This window comes from Triticum urartu, chromosome 7A (assembly GCF_056163025.1).
Source record: "Triticum urartu cultivar PI428250 chromosome 7A, HENAU_Tu73, whole genome shotgun sequence".
Lineage (NCBI taxonomy): Eukaryota > Viridiplantae > Streptophyta > Magnoliopsida > Poales > Poaceae > Triticum > Triticum urartu.
In genome coordinates, this window is record NC_141879.1 from 116,465,568 (window position 1) to 116,479,825 (window position 14,258).

At 45.8% G+C, this 14,258-nt stretch overlaps 1 pseudogene; it reads right to left on the reverse strand.

Moving 5' to 3' along the window:
• Nucleotides 1-718: 718 nt before the first annotated feature.
• Nucleotides 719-2,100, reverse strand: LOC125525497 (BTB/POZ and MATH domain-containing protein 3-like; annotated as a pseudogene).
• Nucleotides 2,101-14,258: the final 12,158 nt, after the last annotated feature.

A 14,258-nucleotide genomic window follows, 5' to 3' on the forward strand; every position in this document is an offset into this window, starting at 1 on the left:
ATGTTTTAACTCTTGATTTTGGCAGGCATGTGTGGTTAGGCCAGCCTGGGGAGTTGCTGTTTTTACCTGTAAATATTTCAGACTTTTGAATGAAGCTTGGCGAGAGTGTCTAAAAAAAAGCAGAAAGCCAGAAATCACGTCTCCCCCTCCCCCCCTTCAGTTGTGTTTGCGCAGAGCATGGGTTAGGTTATACTATCAAGGAGGCATCCGGATCATGCTCTTGAAACAGGTCAAGCTGATTGGTGCAACACAAAAGAGTGAAAGCGTACCATTGTTGTTTTCTCCACCCAACCCAACTAAAATTAATACAAGCTCACAAGTTGATCAAAATTAAGAGCAGATTTGACCGACGATTCGACGCAACAGCAACACCATACACGGAGCTCGTGCCAAAGCCGTCGTTAATTAGCCATCATAGGAACGGCTTAGCGTAAGGAAACATTGATGCTAACGAAACTGCACTCTGCGGGTTTGTTCATGATTGCAGGAGATCGAACTAGCAGGTCATACATTCATGCACAACAGTTAAATTAACGCACACACAGAAATAAAACATAAGGAAAACAAGGCACACATAAAATACATACTACTCATATATATATATATATTTATTATTGCATCTGATGACATCAAGTTGCAACTTGCAATATATAACAGTAGCATGTATATGGCTACCGGATGATCAACTCACTGCTACGACCCAAATAAAGTGCGACAGTTTAATCTCGGGTTGGATCGATACATAGACTTATTTGGAAGGCAGCGTACGCACAATACGAATCCATAGGTTTGCTTGAAAATTTAGGAAGCAAACTTGGAGAGGAGCTTGTTGAAAACGGAGGCGCTGCAGGTTTTGACGATCTGCTCGATCTCCTCAGCTGTGAAAACTCTGTGCACGGTTGTGTTAGATTTGATGAACTCCTGGCACTCTTCCTTCAACCAACGGTAATGTCCCCGCTCAGCTCCAACAATGATGTCCGCTACCGTGTTCAGCTGAATGCTGGTGCCCAATTCTTCTTGGCAGATCGACTTCAGCCTATGGAGATCATATCTCTCCGCAGCTTCAAGCAACTGCAGCAGCCACATTACATGTTGGACTGATATATATGAAGCCATCTTCTGGGGCTTCTGCTGGTGCCCACGCTTGTACCTCATTCCAGTCAGACACAGACAATGTGTCGGTGTAGATGAAAGTTAGCATGCTCTTAAACACTTCTGCTTCAATGCCGTCGATCTTAACAATAGCACCACCACGAGTGTCACCAAACAGCTGTGACTTGAAGACGATAGACCGCGCTGCAAGCACATATCGATGCGCAGCAAATGCTTCGCCGCCAACCTCAAACATCACGTCAGCACCCTCCTTGGACATGAGGAGATCCTTGAAGTGGATTGGCATGTCGGAAGGAGGGACTTGGATGGACCGAGGAACGATGGTGCTAGCACCAACCTCCGCCTTGACGTCAAGTACAATGACGTCGCAACGGATTATGAAGCTGTCATCCTTGAGGTGTGCCGATGTTTCCAACATATCCATTTTTATGACACTTCTATAGCACACTACAGGATTGAGGCCGAAGTCGTCTATTTCGCTTTCATGGATGTATACTGACTGCTCCCATTGAAATTGGTCAATAAAACTGATGGCAGACTTGACCTTCACGGGCTGCGCTTGCTCATCATCATCATCAGCCTCACCATCGTCGTTGTTCTTATTCTTGTCATCCTCATCACTGTCATCAGCCTCCTCATCGTCGTCGTCCTCGAAGCCGAGAGAAACCGATACAAATCCAGCGTACTTGGAGTAACAGCCATTAGGGTAGTACTTGAGAAACCAGCGGCGGCCTCCAACCAAGAAAGTACGAGAACTGATGTACTGGCCGGTGGGTGGCTTGTTTCTCGAGAAGCCTTCGACCGCAAGCAAGTGGTACCCGTGGGCCGCGCGGGAGTCGATGGGCGACACGGTGGACGTGCACAGCTTGCCCTCAGCGGTGACGAGAGAGATGCCAGCAAACGCCATGTCCGATCGACAAGCTAGCCTGGAACGGTAGACAGAGGTGAGAACCATGAGGTCGAACAATGGGGAAAGAAGCGTAGAACACTTACCAAGCAATGGAGGACGTAGCAGCAAGGCGGGCCGGAGTAGTAGAGAGGGGGATCAGAGGAGATTGACGTTGAGGCAGGGGTGCGCCAGAATTTATATGCTTTGTCTCTGGTGCGAAACCTCGTCGTGTTCAGACGTACTCCGGCCGTCCGCCGCTTTGAGAACCGGAATGCATGAACGCGTAATTATTTGTGTTGGTTTAACACTTGTACTTTCCGATGAGGACTGCATGCAGAAGAGACGATCGCGTGGCGCGCGATTTGAGATCCATTTCATCAATGCGTTCGTTCGTTTTCTTTTCCTTTTTTTAGGGGACGTTCGTTTTCTTTTCCAAAGAAAGGCTTCTCAGCCCACTGTTTTTTTTCCTTTTGTGAGCTGTGGAGTAGGGCAAAGCCCCAATGCAAAAAAGCCCGTGAGTTACAATGGGAATTTTTTTTGAGGTTATAAAAGCAGCTGTGTCTAAACTTGTCATCGATGTTTTTTTTACGATCAAATCAGAAAGCTTTATTTAACAGAAGTGTTCCAATGGCAGTCAGCCAACATGCTTGTTACCAACAAACTGGGGGTTTTGTTGAGCCAACTTTCAGTCACATTCAGAGTGCAAGCATACTTTGCACATAGATGCACCGATAAGTTAGCCGACCGGTTTACATGCTGAATCATAAATACAAAAAAAATCAAAGACCAGCCCTTTTATTTTTTCTAAGATAGGGGCCACAATTGAACGGGAGTTGTGACAAGTGTTCCAGAATGTCATCAACTTCAGACAGTCCACCTCCATTATCACGTACGACAAGCCCCGTAATGCAACAACTCGGGCTCGTTCTCGCATTGTCAATGCTTCAACGATCAGTGCACAACCGAAAAAAATAAAAACGAAGCACATGTGAGATTTGAATTGGTGACCTGTGTGCGGCGAAGGACTTGCGCAAACCACATCACCATGGAAAGTTAGTTAGTTGACTATTACGCATCGCTAACCTTTATCTAGCTAACTAGACTGCAATCAGTGCGGCCAATTTTCCACATGCTAGTTATTTTTCGATTTTTTAGAAAAATATTCAAACTGTAGTCACAATATTAAACAAATAGTTAATGACCTCTCAAAAAGATTTAAATATTCACAAAATTAATATAATACAAAATAATTAAAAAATGGTTTCATAATATTTGTAAGGATTCACACATTGAATAAAATAATTTTGCAATTTTTAAAAGTTAAACGGGCTCGATGGATCCCGGCCTATGCAACACCGTCCTTTGTATCGCCCTTATTGATTCCGAATATGAATTGCCTACAGGCGACACACTAGCGGGCTGGCCCATTTAGTGCAGTAGTCGCTGCTGCTTATAGCGATCGTTGTACGTTTGATCGGTTCGTTTTTTTGTTTTTTCGTTTCTTATTTTCTTGTTCTATGTTCTATTTTCGTTGGTTTTATTTGTTTCCACGGTTTCTTTGGATTTTTGTTCATTTTAGCTCTAGTTTTCTCAATTTTTTCTTTGTTTTCTATCTTCATTATATTTGGTTTTCTTGGTTTTCTTCGGTTTTCTGCATTTTTTGTTTCTTTGTGGTTTTATTGGTTTTCTTTTTTAACTAATGTCTAATTTTCCTCAGTATAAAATAAACATTTATAAAGCACATCTGAAACATTTTTGGTACACTTTGGGCATTTAATAAATACATGATGTACATTTTTTAAATACATGTCTTGAACACTTTTTGAATACAAAATAACATTTTTTTCCAAATACATGTTGTGAATTTTTGAAGTGGTAATAAACTTTTTTCAAACTAAGTGGTATAAAGTTAATACACAACATTTTTTTACATTGTATAAAAACTAAGTTTTAACAGATATTTTTTGGAAACACATGAATATTTTTTAAATGTCACATAATGTTTTAAAGGAAATAAATTTGTCTAAACTACGTGAACATTTTTTTAAAAAATTGTACAAACATTTTTTGACTCGCCAGAAATTGTCTATAAAATGTCACCTACATTTTTAAAATGATATGAAACTTTTTTTAGAGTACATAAAAAAATAACATTGCATACAATATTTTGAAAATGTCCAAGAATTATTACTGAAATTTGTGAACCTTTCCTGAGAATGTAACATACATTTTTTTTGCCTGAATGAACCATTTTTAATCACGCAAACATTTTTTGTACATTGTATGAGCGTTTTTCTTAAATGGCACGTGCATTTTTTTAATGTGACGAACTTTTTACATACACATGATTAATATTTTCTATACAAGTTTAATATTTTTCAAATGGATGTTTAACAATTCTTTCAATTAATGTGTTTTATTGTAATATATGTAATATAAATTATTTCTAAATAAAAAATAGTGAAAAGAATCAAAAAATAATAAAAAATATGAAAAAGGAAGAAACATGCATGAATGAAATTAGTTTGACGCGAGTAGGCGCAGTCACTGGGCTGGCTCCGTAGCGCCTCTTTACTGCCCACCCTACACATGGCTTCTGGCATGGCCCAGATGCGTGGGCTTTTGTTTTTTTACAAATCCTATATACATAAGAAGTTGATTCCCATTATATTATTTATCTTTGACAACCCCTCAATTTTTTAATCTTTGACAAGGTAGAGCCTTGTGTATTTGCTAAATGTAAGTTGCCATAGGTTTGCTAGGGTACCCTATACTCAGGCGATTTTCCGCGGGACTCCAACTTATCTTCATGCCCGGCCGGTCTTCCGCCGCCGGATCGGGAGTTTTTTAATCTTTCTTGGTCGATTGAGACAAGAGCTTGTAGGTCTGAACCTTCCATGGCGGGGGGTGGTGGTGGGGGGGGGGGTAAGAATTTAGGTGCAGAAAAGGAGGTGGTGCCCGGAGTCCAGGTCAGGGGAGATGAGGAGAGCTCAGGAGAGGCTACAAAGGAGGAAGTGGGAGAGGGGAAGACATGGATGGAGATCCTATGTTTGCCCCCCCCCCCCCCCCCCCCCGAGCCTTGATGACAGATTAGAAGGTTTACATCTCCATGGGGAAGAAGAGGCTGAGCTTGATTTCAGTGAAGAACTTGATGATCTGGTGAGCAAGATTAGATGAATGACAATATTCCGGGTACACACAACCCGTCAGTTTAGTCTCTGCGCTTTTTAACTTGATGCGTACGACATGGTTGGCTGCTCAAAAAGTTATTTTCAAGCCAAAGGGAGCCAACTTGTTCATTATTCAGTTTAGTTGCCTTGGTGACTGGAGGAGAGTTAGTGAACCGTCATGGGGTCCTCGGCTCGATCCACCTAGTCCGGAGATGACGTGGTGAGTACCCCCTAGTTCTGGACAACTGGGCTTCAAGTTGGGTACGCTCCATTGTTCTTTCGAACTGTTCATCATCTTCGCCCACTGGTCTTGAAAGTTGGTTCAACAAATCTTCCCATCTTCGATCTTGAGGATCGCCGAGGTGAATCCAAAGAGTCCACACGTCGGACATCCGGCGAAGCCCCTTTAAGTTCTCGGCTTTTATTAATGTATTGTTATTTTTTTACGCCATACCTCGGGTTCGAGGTTTTTCCCGTGCGACGGTATCCTCATGCGTCCAAGCTTCAATGCCGGACTACATCTGAGGTGTCCTTTTTGCAGCTGAGCTCAAGCGCCGGTCGGCATCCGAGATGTCATAGATTACCTCTGTCTTGAAAAAGATGAAGGAGTTCAACCGAGCTTAATGTCGGAAACATCCTATATGGATCTAGTCACTTGCATCTGAGCTTTATGTTGGACTGCTTCTGAGGTGGTGGACCACCTTGGTCTTGGGCTGATTTTTTATGGAATTGTTTTTCGATCAGCGCAATTTATTTTTAAAATGTTCATTGATTCAAAAAATGATCATGCATTTTAAAAATATTCGTTATATAAAAAAATTGTGAATTTCAAATTTGTTCCGCCAATTTCCAAAAAAGTTGTCAATTCTAGAAATGTTTGCCGACTCAAGAAGAATGTTTTATAAAATGTTCACAATTTTTTAGAAAAAAGTTTGCAAATAGTATAAAATGTTCATGAATTAATAAATGTTCTTGACTTTAGAAAATGTTAAAATTTTTGTAAAAATGTTCATGATTTTTTTTAAAATCACGAGTTTAAAAAAATGTTCATGATTTTATGAAATTGAGAGAGTTTGCGTATCTAGGTGATGCAGCAAAATGTGGTCATAGCCACTGAGGATTTTATGAAAAAATATAATAACACTAATGATGCCTGAATTTACCATCGATGTTCCCTTTGATGCCTAAACTTGAAAAATACATCGAAAGGACATGCACCAGCCAATTCGCCCACGTAATTTTGTTGTCTTTTACGCACTGCAATGGTTTATATATACGATACAGCCGTGGAGTCAACTTGAGAAAAAAAATTATACTGCTTGTTTTCCCCAGCCGTGGAGTTAAATGAGTTGCATGAACTAAAACACAAAAATGTGAAACCTTATACTGCTTGTTTTCCCCAGCCAACCTCAGTGAAAATTAGTCCAAACTCACAAGTCAATCAAGTTCAAGAGCAGATTAGGTCCACGATTTGTCGCACTAAACACGGCTCCTACCAGAGGCGTCGTTCCCCATGACCAGAACAGCTTAGCAGAGGGAAACATGCATGAATGCTGCGAAATAGCACCCTGCAGGTCTGTTTTGATGATTGCAGCCGATCGAATTAGCAGGCAATCCATGCATGCATTCATGCACAACAATTAAACGCAGATCCAGGAACCACCTTAGGAAAACAAGAGACATGTAAAAACATGCATGAGTACTATTAGATTACTGCACCTGATGAATCCGGAGTAAAGCCGGTAGCAATGGCATATAATGCTACTGGACGATTTGCCAAGAGACGATCGCGTGGCGCGCGATTTGAGATCAATTTCATCCATGCGTTCGTTCGTTTTCTTTTTTTTTCGTGGGAAAGGAAATCCTCATTACTCAAGGAGCCTTCTCAGCGAGAGCCAAGTCTACAACGTTCATCCCGACAATAAGTCAGACTGCTGTACGCTAATGTGCCGCCTCGTTTCTGGCCTGATGCACTCGCTACTGCTTCACTTCTCCTTAACCTTCGCTCTTGCCGTCCACGATGGAACTATGGACCTCACCATATTCTTTTCGGTACGCCCTCATCTTATGATGACTTGTATATTTTCGGGTGCCTTTGCTATCCTAACACTGCGGACTCCGCTCCTCACGAACTCGCACCTCGTTCTGTCGCTTGCATCTTCATCGGCTACCCTTCCAACTCCAAGGGATATCGGTGCTATGATCTCGTCTCCCACCGTGTGTTCACTTTTCGGCACGTTTACTTTGATGAGCATGTGTTTCCGTTTCAGCAGGTACCTCCGGCTGTTCCTCCCGCCTCCGGTGACGCGGGCTCCTCGACGCCGCTCCCAGAGCGTTCGCGTGCCTCTCTTGGCCCGCCCCTGGCTTTGAGGCGCGCCCCTCGCATGCGGTGCCTCCTACTGTCGCGACATTGGCCCCGGGACCCCCGGCGCACGCGGCCCCCGCGGTCCCACGGCGCCCGCGGTGCCCGCGGCCCCCGCGGCCCTCTCGGCGCCCCCGGCCTCCTCGGCACCTGTGGCCGGTCCCGTCACCCGTACTGATACGGGCGTTTTTCGCCCGAGTTCGCGCTACGCCGCGGATGACTACGTCCATGCGGCGTCCACCTCTGAGCCGTCGCTTTTGCCATCCTCCGTCCGAGCCGCTCTTCGTGACTCGCTCTGGATGGCTGCGATGCAAGAGGAGTTTGACACCCTGTTGCGCAATCGGACGTGGCAGCTTGTTCCCCGTCCCCGGCACGCCAACGTGATTACCGGGAAGTGGGTCTTCAAACACAAGCTCCGTCCTGATGGTACTCTTGATCGCTATAAAGCGCGCTGAGTCGTTCGGGGCTTCAGGCAGCGTGCTGGCATCGACTTCACCGACACCTTCGCCCCGGTCGTCAAGCCCGACACGATTCACATGGTTCTTCACCTTGCGGCCTCTCGTGCTTGTCCGGTGCACCATATGGACGTCTCCAACGCCTTTCTCCACGGTCACCTCGAGGAGCAGGTCTTCTTCCAGCAGCCCACCGGGTTTGTTGACCCGGCGCCACGTGTGCCTGCTCTCGCGGTCCCTGTATGGACTCAAGCAGGCTCCGCGCGCTTGGTACCAGCGCATCGCCGTGTTTCTCCACCAGCTTGGGTTTCGCCCTACCCGCTCGGACGCCTCGCTCTTCGTTTATCATCAGGGCTCTGACTTTTGGGGATCGTAGCAGAATTTAAAATTTTCTACGCATCACCAAGATCAATCTATGGAGTTATCTAGCAACGAGGGAAAGGGGAGTGCATCTACATACCCTTGTAGATCGCGAGCGGAAGCGTTCAAGAGAAAGGGGTTGATGGAGTCGTACTCGTCGTGATCCAAATCACCGATGACCGAGCGCCGAACGGACGGCACCTCCGCGTTCAACACACGTACGGTTGGGAAGACGTCTCCTCCTTATTGATCCAACAAGGGGGAAGGAGAGGTTGATGGAGATCCAGCAGCACGACGGCGTGGTGGTGGAAGTAACGGTGATCTCGGTAGGGCTTCGCCAAGCTCAGCGAGAGGGAGAGATGTCACGTGAGGGAGAGGAGGCGCCAGGGGCTAGGGTGCGGCTGCCCTCCCTCCCCCCCACTATATATAGGGCCCCTAAGGGGGGCGCCGACCGTAGAGATTGGATCTCAAGGGGGGGGGGGCAAGGGGGGTGGCTTGCCCCCCAAGCCAAGTGGGGCGCCCCCCACCCCTAGGGTTTCCAACCCTAGGCGCAGGGGAGGCCCAAGGGGGGCGCACCAGCCCACCAGGGGCTGGTTTCCTTCCCCACTTCAGCCCATGGGGCCCTCCGGGATAGGTGGCCCCACCCGGTGGACCCCCGGGACCCTTCCGGTGGTCCCGGTACAATACCGGTGACCCCCGAAACTTTCCCGATGGCCGAAACTGGACTTCCTATATATAATTCTTCACCTCCGGACCATTCCGGAACTCCTAGTGATGTCCGGGATCTCATCCGGGACTCCGAACAACTTTCGGGTTACCGCATACTAATATCTCTACAACCCAAGCGGCACCGAACCTTAAGTGTGTAGACCCTATGGGTTCGGGAGACACGCAGACATGACCGAGACGACTCTCCGGTCAATAACCAACAGCGGGATCTGGATACCCATGTTGGCTCCCACATGCTCCTCGATGATCTCATCGGATGAACCACGATGTCGAGGATTCAATCAATCCCGTATACAATTCCCTTTGTCAATCGGTATGTTACTCGCCCGAGACTCGATCGTCGGTATCCCAATACCATGTTCAATCTCGTTACCGGCAAGTCACTTTACTCGTACCGTAATGCATGATCCCGTGATCAACCACTTGGTCACATTGAGCTCGTTATGATGATGCATTACCGAGTGGGCCCAGAGATACCTCTCCGTCATACGAAGTGACAAATCCCAGTCTCGATTCGTGCCAACCCAACAGACACTTTCGAAGATACCCATAGTGCACCTTTATAGTCACCCAGTTACGTTGTGACGTTTGGCACACCCAAAGCACTCCTACGGTATCCGGGAGTTGCACAATCTCATGGTCTAAGGAAATGATACTTGACATTCGGAAAAGCTCTAGCAAAAGAACTACATGATCTTTGAGCTATGCTTAGGATTGGGTCTTGTCCATCACATCATTCTCCTAATGATGTGATCCCGTTATCAATGACATCTGATGTCCATAGTCAGGAAACCATGACTATCTTTTGATCAACGAGCTAGTCAACTAGAGGCTCACTAGGGACGTGTTGTGGTCTATGTATTCACACATGTATTACGATTTCCGGATAACACAATTATAGCATGAACAATAGACAATTATCATGAACAAGGAAATATAATAATAACCATTTTATTATTGCCTCTAGGGCATATTTCCAACAGTCTCCCACTTGCACTAGAGTCAATAATCTAGTTACATTGTGATGAATCGAACACCCATAGAGTTCTGGTGTTGATCATGTTTTGCTCTAGGGAGAGGTTTAGTCAACGGATCTGCTACATTCAGGTCCGTATGTACTTTACAAATATCTATGTCTCCATTTTGAACACTTTCACGAATGGAGTTGAAGCGATGCTTGATATGCCTGGTCTTCCTGTGAAACCTGGGCTCCTTGGCAAGGGCAATAGCTCCAGTGTTGTCACAGAAGAGAGTCATCGGGCCCGACGCATTGGGAATAACTCCTAGGTCGGCAATGAACTCCTTCACCCAGATTGCTTCTTGTGCTGCCTCCGAGGCTGCCATGTACTCCGCTTCACATGTAGATCCCGCCATGACGCTTTGCTTGCAACTGCACCAGCTTACTGCCCCACCATTCAAAATATACACGTATCCGGTTTGTGACTTATTGTCATCCAGATCTGTGTCAAAGCTAGCATCGACGTAACCCTTTACGACGAGCTCTTCACCACCTCCATAAACGAGAAACATATCCTTAGTCCTCTTTAGGTACTTCAGGATATTCTTGACCGCTGTCCAGTGTTCCATGCCGGGATTACTTTGGTACCTTCCTACCAAACTTACGGCAAGGTTTACATCAGGTCTGGTACACAGCATGGCATACATAATAGACCCTATGGCCGAGGCATAGGGGATGACACTCATCTTTTCTCTATCTTCTGCCGTGGTCAGGCATTGAGCCGTGCTCAATTGCATACCTTGCAATACAGGAAAGAACCCCTTCTTGGACTGATCCATATTGAACTTCTTCAATATCTTGTCAAGGTACGTACTTTGTGAAAGACCAATGAGGCGTCTTGATCTATCTCTTGTTGGGGAACGTAGCAGAAATTCAAAATTTTCCTACGTGTCACCAAGATCTATCTATGGAGAAACTAGCAACGAGGGGAGGGAGAGTGCATCTACATACCCTTGTAGATCGCTAAGCGGAAGCGTTCAAGAGAACGGGGTTGATGGAGTCGTACTCGTCGTGATCCAAATCACCGATGATCCTAGTGCCGAACGGACGGCACCTCCGCGTTCAACACACGTACAGCCCGACGATGTCTCCCACGCCTTGATCCAGCAAGGAGAGAGGAAGAGGTTGAGGAAGACTCCATCCAGCAACAGCACAACGGCGTGGTGGTGGTGGAGGAGTGTGGCAATCCTGCAGGGCTTCGCCAAGCACCACGGGATATGAGGAGAAAGAGAGGGAGGGCTGCACCAACAGGCAGAGATCAGATCGCGTGTATTGGGCAGCCCCTAGGCCTCATATATATAGGGGAAGGGGAGGAGGGTGCGCCCCCTCTAGGGTTCCCACCCCTAGAGGGGCGGCAGCCCTAGATGGGTCTTGGGGTGGCGGCCAAGAGGGGAAGAGGGGGGGCGCCCCCTAGGGTGGGCCTTAGGGCCCATCTAAGCCTAGGGTTTCCCCTTCTCCTCCTTTGCTGCGCCTTGGGCCTTGTGGGAGGCGCACCAGCCCACTCAGGGGCTGGTCCCTCACCACTCTTGGCCCACGCAAGCCTCCGGGACTGGTGGCCCCACTTGGTGGACCCCCGGGACCCTCCCGGTGGTCCCGGTACGTTACCGATAAACCCCAAAACTTTTCCGGTGACCAAAACAGGACTTCCCATATATAAATCTTTACCTCCGGACCATTCCGGAACTCCTCGTGACGTCCAGGATCTCATCCGGGACTCCGAACAACATTCGGTAACCACATACAAACTTCCTTTATAACCCTAGCGTCATCGAACCTTAAGTGTGTAGACCCTACGGGTTCGGGAGACATGCAGACATGACCGAGACGTTCTCCGGTCAATAACCAACAGCGGGATCTGGATACCCATGTTGGCTCCCACATGTTCCCCGATGATCTCATCGGATGAACCACGATGTCAAGGACTTAATCAATCCTGTATACAATTCCCTTTGTCTATCGGTACGATACTTGCCCGAGATTCGATCGTCGGTATCCCGATACCTTGTTCAATCTCGTTACCGGCAAGTCTCTTTACTCGTTCCGTAACACATCATCCCGTGATCAACTCCTTGATCACATTGTGCACATTATGATGATGTCCTACCGAGTGGGCCCAGAGATACCTCTCCGTCACACGGAGTGACAAATCCCATTCTCGATTCGTGCCAACCCAACAGACACTTTCGGAGATACCCGTAGTGCACCTTTATAGTCACCCAGTTACGTTGTGACGTTTGGCACACCCAAAGGACTCCTACGGTATCCGGGAGTTGCACAATCTCATGGTCTAAGGAAATGATACTTGACACTAGAAAAGCTTTAGCGAACGAACTACACGATCTTTGTGCTAGGCTTAGGATTGGGTCTTGTCCATCACATCATTCTCCTAATGATGTAATCCCGTTATCAACGACAGCCAATGTCCATGGTCAGGAAACCGTAACCATCTATTGATCAACGAGCTAGTCAACTAGAGGCTTACTAGGGACATGGTGTTGTCTATGTATCCACACATGTATCTGAGTTTCCTATCAATACAATTCTAGCATGGATAATAAACGATTATCATGAACAAGGAAATATAATAATAACTAATTTATTATTGCCTCTAGGGCATATTTCCAACAGTCTCCCACTTGCACTAGAGTCAATAATCTAGTTCACATCGCCATGTGATTAACACTCACTGGTCACATCGCCATGTGACCAACATCCAAAGAGTTTACTAGAGTCAATAATCTAGTTCACATCACTATGTGATTAACACTCAAAGAGTTCTGGGTTTGATCATGTTGCTTGTGAGAGAGGTTTTAGTCAACGGGTCTGCAACATTCAGATCCGTATGTACTTCGCAAATATCTATGTCATCTTGTAGATGCAACTACTACGCTACATTTGGAGCTATTCCAAATAACTGTTCTACTTGGAGCTATTCTAAATTGTTGCTCCATTATACGTATCTGGTATCTCTACTCAGAGCTATCCGGATAGGTGTTAAGCTTGCATCGACGTAACTCTTTACGTCGAACTCTTTATCACCTCCATAATCGAGAAAATTCCTTAGTCCACTAGTTACTAAGGATAACTTTGACCGCTGTCCTGTGATCCATTCTTGGATCACTCTTGTACCCCTTGACTGACTCATGGCAAGGCACATTTTAGGTGCGGTACACATCATAGCATACTGTAGAGCCTATGTCTTAAGCATAGGGGACGACCTTCGTCCTTTCTCTCTATTCTGCCGTGGTCGAGCTTTAAGTCTTAACTTCATACCTTACAACTCAGGCAAGAACTCCTTCTTTGACTGATCCATCTTGAACACCTTCAAGATCATGTCAAGGTATGTGCTCATTTGAAAGTACTATTAAGTGTTTTGATCTATCCTCATAGATCCTAATGCTCAATACTCAAGCAGCCTAATCCAGGTTTTCCATTGAAAAACATTTTTCAAATAACTCTGCATGCTTTCCAGAAATTCTACATCATTTCCGATCAACAATATGTTAACAACATATACTCATCGGAAATTGTATAGTGCTCCCACTCACTTCTTTGGAAATACAAGTTTCTCATAAACTTTGTATAAACCCAAAAACTTTGATCATCTCATCAAAGCATACCTTCCAACTCTGAGATGCTTACTCCAGTCCTTAGAAGGATTGCTGGAGCTTTGCATACTTATTAGCATCTTTCAGGATTGACAAAACCTTCTGGTTGTATCACATACAACCTTTCCTCAAGAAAATGTCGAGGAAACAATGCTTTGACATCCTATCTGCAAGATTTCATAAATAATGCAGTAGTTGCTAATATAATTCCAACAGACTCTTAGCATCGCTACGAGTGAGAAAGTCTCACCGTAGTCAACTCCTTGAACTTGTCGGGAAACTTCTTAACGACAAGTCGAGCTTTCTTAATGGTGACACTTACCATCATTGTCTGTCTTCCTTTTAAAATCCATATGTACCCAACAGCCTTACGACCATCAAGTAGTTCTTCCAAAGTCTACACTTTGTTTTCATACATGGATCCTCTCTCGGATTTTATGGCCTCGAGCCATTTATCGGAATCCGGGCCCACCATCGCTTCTCCATAGCTCGTAGGTTCATTGTTGTCTAGCAACATGACTTCCAAGACAGGATTACGCACCACTCTGAAGTAGTAC